The 15,207-nt window shown below is 37.6% G+C and overlaps 1 protein-coding gene across 10 annotated transcripts in view; it reads right to left on the reverse strand.

The window, feature by feature from the left end:
• Nucleotides 1–14,999, reverse strand: part of TNRC6C (trinucleotide repeat containing adaptor 6C) — a 204,051-nt gene extending 189,052 nt beyond the window's left edge. For all 10 annotated transcript variants that reach the window (XM_073311080.2, XM_073311085.2, XM_073311087.2 and 7 more), the window contains exon 1: nucleotides 13,670–14,999. The gene's annotated coding sequence lies outside the window, so the exon portion shown is untranslated. The remainder of the gene's footprint in view (nucleotides 1–13,669) is intronic.
• Nucleotides 15,000–15,207: the final 208 nt, after the last annotated feature.

Genomic DNA, 15,207 nt, shown 5'->3' on the forward strand with positions numbered 1-15,207 from the left:
AAAAGAGCATTTATACAAATACAACAGATTACTATGCAATTAACAGGTATAGGATGGTACAAGGAGGAGGAAAACATTAGAAAAAAAGTAGTATTGTGTACTTGATGAAGAATACCTGGAGCATCTGAATTTACAGCAAAACTACTAGTTATATCAACCCAGTATTGTTAGGACTGTCAAAATTGGAATATTTTTATTTCAACAGATAATATCAATTTTTTTTATCCATTTATATGTTCACACTTGTGGGAAATTACAGGGGTCAGACAATAATTATTTAACTTCATTAGGTGTTACATTTCAAAAAGTTAAAGCTTTTTAACCAATAAAACAAAAAATGTCAACATTACATATCAAAAGTAAAAATACCTTCAAATGAAACTTTAATAAATTCTCATGCAGCATTTTTCTCACTTTGCCCATCTGTAAATTTCAATTATTGATGGACTTTGTCGGTTTGTGCGTGAAGAGTGCAATCAACGTTTCCCAACATGTACCAATAAAAATGTAATCTTTCCAAGCTTAAGTATTGTTTCTCTAGTTTTTCATCTTTACTTTTGAAGCTAAAAATATAAAAGCCCTGCCATCTAGCAATGGTGTATATGTGCCATACCAGAAGACATGTCAGACCTGAGATGGAAAGAGAACCAACTCTGTTCAATTAAAGAAGTTCAATTTCACTTTGGCCTCGCCATTAAATTGTAATACTGTAGAAGTTATTTTTGTTGTAAGTACCTTAACAGAAATAAGCAGAACAAATGAAATAGGTGGCCTGTTTAAAAACAAAAGTACATGATCTATGCCAATGTTTTAGCTTTAAGCCTTATGGTCTTTAACCAAAATGCCTACAATAAAAGGAAAAAATGTTGCTTTCCATTTTTGTAAATGTAATTGCTACAATGGGATACAAAATGCTTGATGTTTTGGGAAGATTTTGGATTACAATAAATCCTTATTTCCTCTGCCTCCCCACATTTAAACTTGCAACAACATACAACCATTCTTCAATGAATTAATTCTTTTTTTTAAGTTTAGCTGCCTTTTTAAAGTTTTTCAAACACTATTCTAGTTAAATGCACTGGGAATATGGAATTCAATTTATCAAGTATGAAAAGAAGAATTTTGAGCAAGACCCCAGTGAGCTAATCCAGAGTCACAATAAAATGTCAGGGGTCCTGGGATTCTCAGCAGGGGGATAACACCAAATCTTTAAGAAAGAACACCTACATGCTCTACTATAAACTGTGTTTTAAAATGTCCACTGTACAGATCTGAAACCTTAAACTAAAGACAAAAGAGGGCACATTACTGTCTAATTATATCTTACTGACTTCTTAATGTGCATTAAACTTTGTTTAGTAAAACTAGTTGAAACTTTGTGCTCAAGATTTGTTTCATTCATCTTGAAAAGAGAAGATCAAGAACTCTGAAGTGAGTGAAAGTAGTTTGTTTCACTGAAGTTTCTGCAACCAGATCTGTATCCTCAGCTGAAACGCTATTTTGAAATTACAACAATACTAGAGAAATAAGATTTATTGGACCAACTTCTGTTGGTGAAAGAGACAAGTTTTTGAGCTACACAGAAAAGAGAGGCGATCTCACCAGTATCAACATCTCTACTAGTGCATCAATGCTTTTCTCAAATTTACCTGGAGGTTTTAAAGTATGACCTCCTTTCAAAAAATAAACTTATACAACTCCATTAAGGTCATCAAGCCTGAAAAAAATCTTTCAAAAAGCAAGGCACGGGGGGAAATAGTGCAACAATATATTTGGGAACTAAGCAAGCAGAAATTATTCAAATGATAACTGGATGGCATCCATGTACCGGGCTTGTAGCCACCAGAATGACCCATCTCCCTGGATTTTATTGAGAATGTTCTGGGCATCAGAAAGATCATGTAACAGATACCAGCTCTATAGGAGACCGTATCTATAAATGTTCTCCGTGGATCTGGGAATCAGTTGCAGTGAACACACCCTTCTTGTCTACCATCAGTTTTCCATCATAATCCGAGTCATAACTTGTACATACACCCACTACTCCATAAAAAGCCTGGGAGAAAGAGAGACCCCTGCGGCACATACTAAAAGGGACCAAATCTGGGATCTGGTTAGCAGATGCAGGAAGAGTTCCACAGAGGCCTATTCACAGATCAGTTGTACATTCAGTTCTATTCCCGTGGCATAGCAGAATGTTGCAATTCTAGCTCACCAGACTGGCCCCTTAAAACAGAATATATATTATTATTGGCTTTAAATGTTTTTAATTAGGACTGTCAAGAGCTTAAAAAAATTAATCTAGATTAATCGCACACTTAAAAATATTATCTTGATTAATCGTGCGGTTAAATAATAAATACCATTTATTTAAATTTGTGGATATTCTGTACATTTTCAAATAAATTGATTTCTATTACAACACAGAATACAAAGTGTACGGTGCTCACTTTATATTTATTTTTATTATAAATATGTGCACTGTAAAAAAACAAAGGAAATACTATTTTTCAATTCACCTAATACAAGTACTGTAATGCAATCTCTATCATGAAAGTTGAACTTACAAAGGTAGAATTATGTACAAAAAAAATTACTGCATCCAAAAATAAAACAAATGTAAAACTTTAGAGCCTGTGAGTCCACTCAGTCCTACTTCAGCCAATCACTCAGACAAACAATTTGCAAGAAATAATGCTGCCCGCTTGTTTACAATATCACCTGAAAGTGAGAACAGGCATTCATATGGCACTGTTGTAGCCAGTGTGACGTTGCACTCTATATGATTTTATGAAAGTATGCTGATGAGTATGAATATAACGTAACTAAAATATGCTTCATGCAAAAGGTCTCTTGTAAGGTATTACAAAGCTTATAATCTACTGAGTGTGGTCATCCTATTTGTATAAATGTATCACTCTTGTATCTGAAACTAGAAATATGAAATATAATTCTGAGGGCCTATTGTAATTATGCAAAGTGTGGGCCATTAATGGTGGTTTCGAATCTTGAAGGATCCCATCAACCAGGACAAGTGACTGCGGATGGCTCTGTTTGCAGGCAGGCCTTCCTGTGACTCAGGCTGGGAGGAACGAAGGCTTGGGGGTCTTACAGTGACACGTGATCATGTCACCTGAACTGGAATCCATCTTAAACCTAGTGGTTTTCCATTGAGAAGGAGGGGTGGAAACCCAGAGGGACAAAGGATTCCCGCCTTATGCAAAAGATATATAAATGTGTGGAACAGAACAAGGGGAAGGCCATCATGAGAAATCCCCTAGCTACCACCTGAGCTGGAACAAGGACTGTACCAGGGGAAAGAATTGGACCCAGACTAGAAAGGTGTCTAGTCTGTGAAAGAAACTTACTGAATCATCTGTGAGGGTGAGATTTTACCTGTATTCATTTTATTACTGTACTAAACTTAGACTTGCGTGTTTTATTTTATTTTGCTTGGTAATTCACTTTGTTCTGTCTGTTACTACTTGGAACCACTTAAATCCTACTTTCTGTATTTAATAAAATCACTTTTTACTTATGAATTAACCCAGAGTATGCATTAATACCCCGGGGGGGGGGGCGCAAACAACTGTGTATACCTCTCTATCAGTGTTATAGAGGGCGAACAATTTATGAGTTTACCCTGTATAAGCTTTATACAGGGTAAAACAGATTTATTTAGGGTTTGGACCCCATTGGGAGTTGGGCATCTGAATGTTAAAGACAGGAACACTTCCTAAGTTGTTTCAGTTACGCTTGCAGTTTGAGGCACATGTTTCAGACCCTGGGTCTGTGTTGGAGCAGACTGGCATGTCTGGCTCAGCAAGACAGGGTGCTGGAATCCCAAACTGGCAGGGAAAGCAAGGGCAGAAGTAATCTTGGCACATCAGGTGGCAGTCCCAAGGAGGTTTCTGTGATCCAATCTGTCACAGTCACAAGGTATTTACGTGCCAGATGCTCTAAAGATTCATATGTCCCTTCATGCTTCAACCACCACTCCAGAGGATATGCATCCATGTTGATGACAGGTTCTGCTCGATAATGATCCAAAGCAGAGCAGACCGATGCACGTACATTTTCATCATCTCAGTCAGATGCCACCAGCAGAAGGTCGATTTTCTTTTTTGGTGGCTCGGGTTTTGTAGTTTCTACATCGGAGCGTTGCTCTTTTAAGACTTCTGAAAGCACGCTCCACACCTCGTCCCTCTCAGATTTTGGACAGCACTTCAGATTCTTAAACCTTGGGTTGAGTGCTGTAGCTATTTTTAGAAATCTCACACTGGTATCTTCTTTGCGTTTTGTCAAATCTCCTGTGAAAGTGTCCTTAAAGCGAACATGTGCTGGGTTATCGCCTGAGACTGCTATAACATGAAATATATGGCAGAATGCAGATAAAACAGAACAGGAGACATACAATTCTCCCCCAAGGAGGTCAGTCACAAATTTAATTAACACACTTTTTTTTTTTTTAAATCAAGCATCATCAACAGGAAGCATGTCCTCTGGAATGGTAGCCAAAACATAAAAGAGCATACGAATGTTTAGCATACCTGGCATGTAAACACCTTGCAACGCCGGCTACAAACGTACCATGTGAACGCCTGTGCTCACTTTCAGGTGACATCGTAAATAAGAAGTGGGCAGCAGTATCTCCCATAAATGTAAACGAACTTGTTTTTCTTACCGACTGGCTGAACAAGAAGTAGGACTGAGTGGACTTGTAGGCTCTAAAGTTTTAGATTGTTTTGATTTGGAGTGGTTATGTAACCCCCCCCCCCCCAAAATCTACATTTGTAAGTTACACTTTCACAATAAAGAGATTACACTATGGTAACTGTATGAGGTGAACTGAAAAACACTATTACTTTTATCATTTTTACAGTGCAAATATTTGTAATCAAAAATACTTATATAAAGTGAGCGCTGTACAGTTTGTATTCTGTTGTAACAGAAATCAATATATTTGAAAATGTAGAAAAACATCCAAAAATATTTAATTTCAATTGATATTCTATTGTTTAACAGTGCAATTGTGATAAATATTTTAATCGTGATTAATTTTTTTAGTTAATCATGTGAATTAACTGTGATTGACCGCCCTATTTTTAATTTAACTACACCATAAAACTATGCTAAAAGTTTTATTTTCAATATTAAAACTTGTTGTTTTTTTACAGATGAGATTAAACAAGCCAAAATGCTTTTTTTGGGCTAGAACGATACATTTTGTAAGCATGTATGAATACAGCCATAAGTCTGAAAACCGAATGAAGAAATAAGTCTGACAATAGACTCCAATATACCAAGAGTCATGATAATTTATCCTTTATGATATTCACTTAACAAGTATTTGTGGAGACTTACATCTGAACCAGATTTGGGTCATTTCTCTCAAAAAGCTTGATTAGAAAGATATATGCATTACCAAAAAACAGTAACAATTCTGCATTTTCCCAATTCCATCAAATCCCACAGAAAATCATGTTTTCCCTCAAACTATGCTGTTCATATAAGGATACTAGTTTATTAATGGTAAGAATACTACTCACCACACATTTATGACAACTACACTGAAATCAGTGGTCTAACATCTAAATCAACAATATATGCATTCTGTCTTATGACAAATGATGTTAGAAAATATGAATTGGCAGTTAGAATACCATCACCTACACCGCTTCACAAATGCATGGCAGCTATGTTTTTCATATTCGAGTTACCAAAACACAGGGGAAATCTACTTATTAAGTGTAGAATTACATTTTGCACCAACTACTTCTATAATGTGAAACCAAGCGGTGTTATTGTTAAAAACCTATCTGCCACTTATGTATGGCATGTGTTGGCTTCCTAATTACTCTGAGTCACCACTGCTTATTGAACTAATGTATTAAGGTTTTAGCATCATCAGCATTGCAAATAAAATGAGAACGAGTTGCCACATGCTCTCCTATCAAACTTGACAGTTAAAATTCTACTCCAGATTCTCTATTTTTGGTAATGCAAAAAGCAGAGAACACCATTTGATTTTCAAATGTCAGGTTAAGCCTGCAGTGCTGGCAGTCTGAAGAATCCCTTGTAATCTGAACAGAGTTTTATATGGTACACTAATTTTATTTATAAGGTTATTTTCCAGACCACACCTACAGTTTAACTGAAAAAAAAATGACAACCAATTGCAAAGTCTGTAGACAAAATACAAAGCAGAATCTTTAAATACTAAGAAAAGATCACTAATAGATGAATAACAAATACTTAAACCTGTAGTAAAATGATTCAGCTTTTTAAATTCAGAAACTTATTAAATCAATATTGTATTTGTTATATATCAACATCAGGACTACAGTCAGAAAGCTAAACTTACAATTATTGTTTGAGGACTCCGCTGTACTCATGCTTAACAAATACATGGTAAACTAAATTGAGAAAAATATAACCATAATAGAATGAAGAATTTTTTAGAACGACAATTACCTCTGAATTTTGACCTGATTTTTCACTGTTTAATGACAATCTTAAACTACATGTTAATCTCAGACAGAGCAATTAAAGTATTTTTAAATTGGGTATTCTTGTTTTTACAGTTTTTCCTTCTTGTGTTGATGAAGTTAAGTTAGATGGATCAAAATGAACTACTGTTTATGCCAAATTAAATAAACAGTTGTAATTCTGATAAATTCATGCAGCCTGCCCAATGAAACAGATATTCTCTGGAGATACTAGTACAGTAAAAGCTGTTTTATCAGGCATGTTGGGGAAATGGGGGGTGCCGGTAAGTGAAAAATGCTGGTTAACTAAGAGGGAGGGAATTTGGGTGAGGGAGAGGGTGTGGGGCTGGAGCATGGGAGGGGGCTCACCATGAGCAGCTCCCTGCAAGCAGCGACCTGTCCCAGCTGCTCCTAGGCGGAGGCGCAGCAGGCACCTCTGCATGCTGCCCCCACCCCGAGCACTGGCTCCGCAGCTCCCATTGGCCGGGAACCACTGTGGGGGCAGTGCCTTCAACATGAAGTGCCAGCCAATAACAATTTTAACTAAAACCAGAGTTTAAAATGAACTCATGTTTTTGTATATTAATGGATAACTACCTCCTTAAAATTCTATTCAATAAAGCTAAATAAGTAAAAAATTTACTTTCACAAACAAAAAATGAAAAAAGGCTCTCATCTGTCACTGGAAGTCCAAATACATACATACACAAACAAGAATAAAAGGGAGTGGGAAAGGAAACAGCAGCAAGGAAGAAAATGAAGTTCCTTCTTCAGTAGATATTTACTGGTACTAGTTATATACTATTGACTATAAAAATGTAAGGCCCACAGACAGCAGCTTGATGGGAAGCTCCACACAGGTCCCATTCTGCCCTTGGGTTGACTCTAATAAAATACTGCCCTAGCCTAGCAGTAGTTATAAAATATTTTGAGCCATGTAAATGTGTTTCTCTCTGGCTTATTTACCACAAAGTATGTCACATTTACTTGACAAGTCAATTTCTCTCTGAAGAACTATATGCATCATTTTTCTCTCTAAAGATTCCACTCTTTAGTCTGAACAAAAACTAGCTTTAGAATAGATCTAACACGTTTTAAATACAAAGAAATTACATTTCCAAGTAAGACCTAGTTTACACCTAAAACTTAGGTCAACATCACTCAGGGCTGTGAAATTCACACCCCTAATGGACACACACAAGCTGACATCAGCCCTCGTATAGACACTGCTATGTCGACAGAAGAATTCTTCTGTTGACCTAGCTACCACCTCTCAAGCAGATCACCGCAGCAAGTGTCTATCGCAGCACAGCTGCAGTGCCATAGCTGTGCCCTGTAGTGTAGGCAAGCCCCAAGAGATTACCGTGAATATTCTGTAAACTTAAACTTGTAAAAATAAATTCCACTACATTTGTTGACAAACCAGAGAAAAATCTCACTTTGATTTAAATTTCTGACGTGAATGTACATTTCATGACACAGGAACAGCAAGCTGCAGATAGTTGTACATTAAGAATGTATTCCAACTACACAGACCTCAAAAGAAACGATGGGGCTGTCTGCAAAGCTAGACAATCTGGGCATCCAGCCATAAAACATCACTGCTATAGCACAAATAACTGTTCTCATTCTTCTGAGCCCTCCATGACCACAAAACACAAAAGGAAAGAGCTCCAGAAAGCAGCCTTCACTACCTCCCCAAACTTTTAATATTTCATAGGTCTGAATTACACAGGACTTTAATTTTGTAAAATTATACGGCTGATACATCCAGGGTCAAGGTTAATCAATTCAAAATTTGATGCTTAGATTCTTGGAACTGTGAAGATTGTAAATATATAGCTAACTACTTCATAGAGATCTTTCTATAGATATTAATAGTGTTATCCAGCATGTCTTCACAAAGAGCGAGCTTTTGATTTGAAAGAGGTAAGATTAAAATGTAAACTCAAAAGGGACAGATTGCCAAGTGAAACATTTTTAGAAAAATTAAGCGAATCAAGAACATTTCTTGAAAAAACAAAGTCAATCTTAAAATACATTAAAATTATACTAATAAAAGTTTGAATATTTTCTTGAAGAATCTAATTATGATAATTGTGATTTAATAGCAAAACTTAGTCTCCAACTAAAATCAGTAATTTAACTAACCTAATTTTGACCAGCAGAATGGCACTAAAGCAATTTTTTAAAGTTGCAGTTCATACAAAAGAAAATAACTTTTAATACATGGTCACATTTGTAGTTGCTTTCTGAAAACTACAATGCAGATTAGTCATATTTTAAGTGTTACACGCAAAACATTTCTAAATATGCTTATATTAAGAGTCCAAACTCTAAAGCATGATTTTCTGACAGATTAATAATTTTCATAAACAGACAAGATTTCAAAAACAAAACCATATATTGCTTTAAGCACTAAATTTGACTTCTGTTAAAATGGTCACTCTCTCTTTATGTGGTTACTTTTTACTGCTAAATCAAAGAGGCCATGCAGAGTGTAAAATCCATTTAGTAATGCAATTTTATTTGAGACAACACACCTACAACACTGCACACAATTTTATATTGTCATTTCTAAAGCATCTCCCAATTCACTTTCTCTTTTAAATACCATTTGTCCTCGCTGATATCTTCATAATGCAACTGAAAACCTCCAGTCATTAATCACTAGAAGGCACCAGCTGATACAAAATTGGCCAGAATATAGTGTCACCAGGCATTAAAGAGGTTTCCTTATCATTCATCTCTAATACTAAGGGATTGACAAACTTCTACCTGCAACTTCCAAGTCAGAAGAAAACCTTCTGATGGTGTTACCACAATCTTGTTATCTGAATTTTAACTATTACACCCAATAGTAATTCTGTGCTGCTCATGGTTTGGTGTGACTGAAGATTGAACAAAGTCTTGCATTTTTCATTGATTTTTTTTTCAAGTAAGTAGTATGCATGTCCACAATTAAACTAGCATAACCTGAAATTATTACATAAATAACTACAGTAACAGGATTTAACATACAGGAAATTAACAGTCTACTTTATCTGAATAGGAAAGGTTTAGGGTTTGTTTGTTTGTTTTTTAACTTTAAGTCTGCAGTGTTCGCATAGCCAGCACTACATAGACTTTATCTAACAATTCTTTCCAACTGAGAGCCTCTCTTTGCTGAAGTAAAAGACTGCTCCACCCTTGACCTCCTCCTTCAGCTTGTTTTGGAAAGGGGCCAGATGACAGCATTTGGAAAAGTGCATATTTATCTCTGTAAGGACAGCTGCCTAGAGGGAAATAAATGTAATTTAAAGTATTATCCATTCCCACTGTCACCAGTCTCATTGATTTTTCCTTACTGAAACTGAAAGTAAAACATTTCCAGATCACTGTTTTAATATATTGGTTTCTCATGAATGAAAAAAGGGGGTCTATAATGTTAAACTGTAGATTGTTTGGAGTAACTCATACATTGATATGTAAGCAGCTTACAGTGGTAGCTGTTTTCTCTAGAAGTCAGCAAGTAAGGAAACTAAGACCTCTATATGAAAAACAAATTTGTTCACAATCCTAAGTAACCAAGATTCTTAAAAAGTAGACTACCAAATGCTTGTGCTATTTCTAGATAGACTGCTTTTGTAGACTCTGTTCTTTAAGTGAAATTTCTTAATAAGTTCAATTTATATTTATCATCAAAATATTTCAAGATTTAAATAATTTGTAGCTTGTGGTGGGAAAAGTTTTAGTCTCACTCTAATCTAATGCTTTACTTTGAGTTTCACACATCATTAAACTACTAACAGTCCTGAGTATTTAGTCAACACAAAGAATCTTAAGATTGGGCATAACAATACAGTCTCCCACAATGATCATGTTTTTCTCAAACTTATTTGGAAAAATTCATCCTACCTGAAAAAACTTAACATCTATTGTATCAAAAATATTCAAAAAATAAAAACAAGGCAGAAGTAAAATATTTATCTATTGTCTTTAAAATTTCAACAAAAGGATCACAAACTTCACCAAAAGTGTACTTTAGATGTTAGGGGGTAATGAAAGACCCTCTAAGCAGGTTAGAGAGGTCTCTACCTCTTCTTTCCCTCTTCCTAGCAACTGACGAGGCTTAGTGAAAGAGGGTGATGCACACATTCCCATTCACAGAGCACAGGAGACAGTTTTGGAAAAGGCGGAAAGACATTCCAGAAAACTTGAAAAGGAAAGAGCTTTAAATTAGCAAATCCTTTTTAAAAAGAGACCCCAACCAAGGTTCAAAAACAGCACTTTGTCAGACATTCCATCACTTTCACTTCCCAGCAGCTGGGAAACTTTGTTGGGACTAGACTTCTCACCAGGACATTGCTTGTGGACTAGACTAGCTCTTCTCCCTGCTCTCCTTCACCTCTTCCACTTGCTAGTAGGTTTAGTCTTCTGCCTGGTAGGTGTTTAGTACAACATCCAAACTATGTACCAGATAACCTCCTAATCACAAAAGAATCTGTACAGCATAAACTGAGAGACACCAAATGAAAATGGTAAAGGACCCCATCACCCATTTATCTCAAGAATAAAAGTGGGCTTTTTTTAAAAACAGCTGTACGTTTGTATATTACCAAACAATTAATATTTGTCAATACATGCTCTACCTATAGCTTGCTATCCTGCAAAGAACTGAAACATAAAAAAATCGTAAGTGCAATACCAAACACCTGAAAAAGTTCTGAACAGCACAGTCATTTTGCACTAACATATTTGGCCTATGACACTACATACATTAGACACAGTCTTATTTATCCAAAGAAGTATATCATACTCTTGGCCCCACCCCAAACAGCCTCTGATGCATGTTTTAACCTTGCTCTGGAGGGACTGCCTCTAAGTCTCCATGCCCATTCATTCCTTGGCCAATACAACTGCGATTTTTGGGACCCAAGCACCTGTTCACCAGGAACTGAACTGAGACCATTCTCATCTCACAGATATTACCTCACCCACCTTGTCTGCCTAACAATGGTGAAATGATTTCAGAAATCAACATGCTTCACTGAATTTAATGTGGTCATAGAGGTGAAAAACTACCACCAGTCCCTTGAACCATCCAGGTCCCCTCAAGTTATCCAGTATTGAACTCCACAGCCTTTTTTGGAAACCAGATTGTCTGAATTTAGAAGTTAAGAAACATGGCTGTAAAAATATTGATATCCAATAACAACAGTGTCTTCCAATATAGTTAAGTAGAAATATCTAGCAGCAGCCTTCTTAACTATTTATACACAAGTTACTATTAAGGAGAAGAGTCACTTTGGAAAAGATTTTAAAAGGGGCAGTAGCAGACAAAATAATATTACTCGAAGACCAGTACGTTTTAGACATTTGTCAGTGCACCATTTTGAGATCATAGTTCACAATTCATAGATTAACTTGGCTGGAAAGATATTCAAATGGCAGCTTATTGAATTTAACAAGTCACAGAAGATGTGAAGCAATTCAACTATTAGGCATGGGAAAAAAAACCTGTCAGGTAATTTGTTAGGTCGCATCCAATACTATCTCACCTAACCCCCAATACATATTTCTGAGAGAAGCAAACAAAGGTTTTCTAAATCTGTGTTTACCACCTCAGTGATTTCTTAAACAAATCAAATATAATGTACAACAGCAACCAAAATCCAAAGGTCATCTCTCACCAAATCCAAACTGAGGAAACATTTACTGTTAGTAAGGATTTTAAAAAGTGGGAATCATTTGAATAATGGCATCCAAGAACAGCAGATGTTGTCTTGTTCATTATTCTTAGTGTAACAATATTCATTGATTTAAGATATATATTGATACAAATACAACCAACCAGACCACTAACAGCAGCAATTACTGGGTTTTAACTAGTTTGATTAGTCCAATGATGAAATTAAATTATTAGTCTGGATTCCACTGAATATAAAATCAAATTAGTTTAAGATACAGGAAAAAATATTTCCTCAATTCATTATATGCAAAAATGGCCATGTTGTGCTCAAGAAAAATACAAATCAAAGTTGAAAATTATATAAACTAAATATAAGCAAATATTTTCCAATAAAAATATCCAAATTGAAGCAGAGAATAAAGCTAACCCTAGACCAAATCAAAGTATGACTTGCTAGACTACAATGGCCATTCTAAAGAAAATAAAATGCTGAAGTTTCCAGCAATAACAATTAAAAATATATAACTTAAGAAAACAAAATATTAAATTATATTATGAGGCATAAAATAATTCGTATATTTCAGTGAGTCTCATAACTGGACCTTCTACTAATGCACAGTTACACAGTAAAGAGATTACCCTTTGACAGAAACTTGCAAAATAAAACAGAGGATTCAAATATCTTTAATAAACTTCCACTGCCTCATGATTTCTAAGAATAACAATTGAACATCCATCTCTCTTTGCAGTTAGCAACACGGTTTTTGTTCCTTACTGATGCTCTTACTGAAACCAATAAGGAAAATTTGGCTTCATGAAAATATGAAAAATAATCTCCCTCATGTCTAGTATTTAGAGACTAAGTTCTGGTAGTTACCATAACCTAATTATATAAAAAAAACTACGGATCTAAAGAGCTCTTACCATTTAACTGAAACTGACCATCAAGGATGATGTTCAAGTTTCACCTACTTGGTTATGATCAAAAGCAGCCCTGGTGACCTCGCTAATTATTTTATACTAATTTTCAAACGCTACACATCAACTCACACATCCATCATCATTTATTAAAAGCAAACTCACAAGGTTCTTCCTGTAATCTAGAACATTTTTAACTGCTACATATGGGACTCCACTTAAATGATGATGCAGGTAATGATAATTAGATACGTGTAAAAAATCACCATATGAAAATACCAAGTTTTTATAAAGGTCTATTTTTTAACAATTAGGAAGTAGGGAAAACGATTTTAGTTTTAAGATATATCTTAAAGTAACGGTTTAAAAACAGTTGGCGTGGAAGTACTTCACAGTATTATTTGTTCCACCGGTTCCATAATAAAATTAAAAGGTGAAGACGATTTGAAAATAAAATACAGATATAGTGAAAAATCCTGCCCTGAACTCCAAGGGGGGAAAGGGTGGCATGCACTAACGAAATGACTTAACAGGTCTTTCCCATCTCCAACTTCTACTGTTTCCAGATTAATATATAACTATCGCCCCTTACCTTTTCTTCTTTTCCTTCAGGGGCTCTTTGGCAGCTTTCGACTCAGTCTTTCTGCAATGAAACGAGTGAGTATTTCGTCTAGCGTGTGGTCTCTCTGACGTGCTTCTTGCTTATTTTAATGCTTTTTTTTAAAAAAAAAAATACCCGTAATTTCACGAATCTGAATCCGAAAAAAAAAAAACCTCACACGGCCACGAAAAAGATTCAGTCGTTCCCCCCCCCCAACAAAAAGCAACTCCCCCCACAACCTGCCACAGAAGAGAAGAAAAACAAGTCAACAAGAAACAGTATCCAAGCAGAAGAGCAAAGAGCTTCAGTGTTATCCAGCCCAAGTGCAGGAGAAACAGGTTCAATTCCAAAACAAGCTTTTGATTTCCAGTGGAGAAAGAAAGGGGAAAAAAGTCCCTAGCTAGACTTTTGCACACGAATGTTGTTTTAAATACACATTTGCTTTCGAGTTGCAGCAAAACCCACGGAATCAGGATGTGGAGTGGATCGGGGAGAGTTTATTTTTTGTTTGTGTTGATGGATTCTCTGTCCACATGGAGGAGCATCTGAGGCTTCAAAAAGTGCAAATTAAAAGGAGAAAGTGGATCCCACAACCTGGTTGAAAGAGGGCTCCCCCTCCAAAATTTGGAGCCACAGGGGGATCCAACAGTCTCTCTCACATGGGGATCCAGGCAGGAGGAGGATCCAGTGAAGTCTCTCTCACAGGGAGAAGGACGGGGGAGGATCCAGCAGTCACTCACAGGGGGAGGATCCAGCAGTCTCTCTTATGGGGCATCCAAGCAGAAGGATCTCTCACAGGGGGGACCCAATGGGGCGAGGGGAATCCAGCAGAGCGTCTCTCGCGGAGGATCTAGTGGCAGGAGGAGGACGAGGGGAGATCCAGCGGGGTCTCTCCGTCTCCTCCAGAGGGATCCAGAAGTGCCCCTCAGGACCAGGCTGGAAGCTGCCGCAGCGGAGCCTCTCACTGGGGGGCGGGGGGGGAGGGAATCCAGGAGTCTTGCGCCCCGGGGGGAGGCAAGAGGCTGAGGCAGCAACGTCTCCCCAGGGGGCTGCAGCAGCGTCTCTCTGTGGCGGGGAGGCTGGGGCTGCAGCGTCTCGCGCGCGCTCTCTCTAGCAGACAGGCGGTGCCGGGCCCCCGCTGCTCCTCCTCGATGCTGCTGCCGCTGCCACCGCCACCACCACCACCGTCCTCAGGAGCAGAGCTGCTGCCACCGCGGCCATTTTGTTGCTAACTGACAAGAACCCCGCCAGGCAGCGCGAGACCAGGAGGAGACCCGCTGCTCGATTCCCCCGCCCCCCCCAAACAGGAAGCCTCAGCGCCCCCCCCGATCACGTGACGGGAGGGAAGAGAAACTGCGGCATGCAAATGAGTTTGGGTGGCAGAGCCAATCAGCGCCGCGGCTCAGCGGCAGGTTCTGCCCCCCTTCCCGCGCGCTCCCGAGACCTGAAGACGCGCGAGCTGCTCCGGTCCTCCCTCCCGCCAGCTTCTGCTAGCTCCGTCCATCTTGGCTAGAGCAGCCTTGTGTGTC

The sequence above is a fragment of the Lepidochelys kempii genome, chromosome 14 (genome assembly GCF_965140285.1).
Source record: "Lepidochelys kempii isolate rLepKem1 chromosome 14, rLepKem1.hap1, whole genome shotgun sequence".
Taxonomy (NCBI): domain Eukaryota; kingdom Metazoa; phylum Chordata; order Testudines; family Cheloniidae; genus Lepidochelys; species Lepidochelys kempii.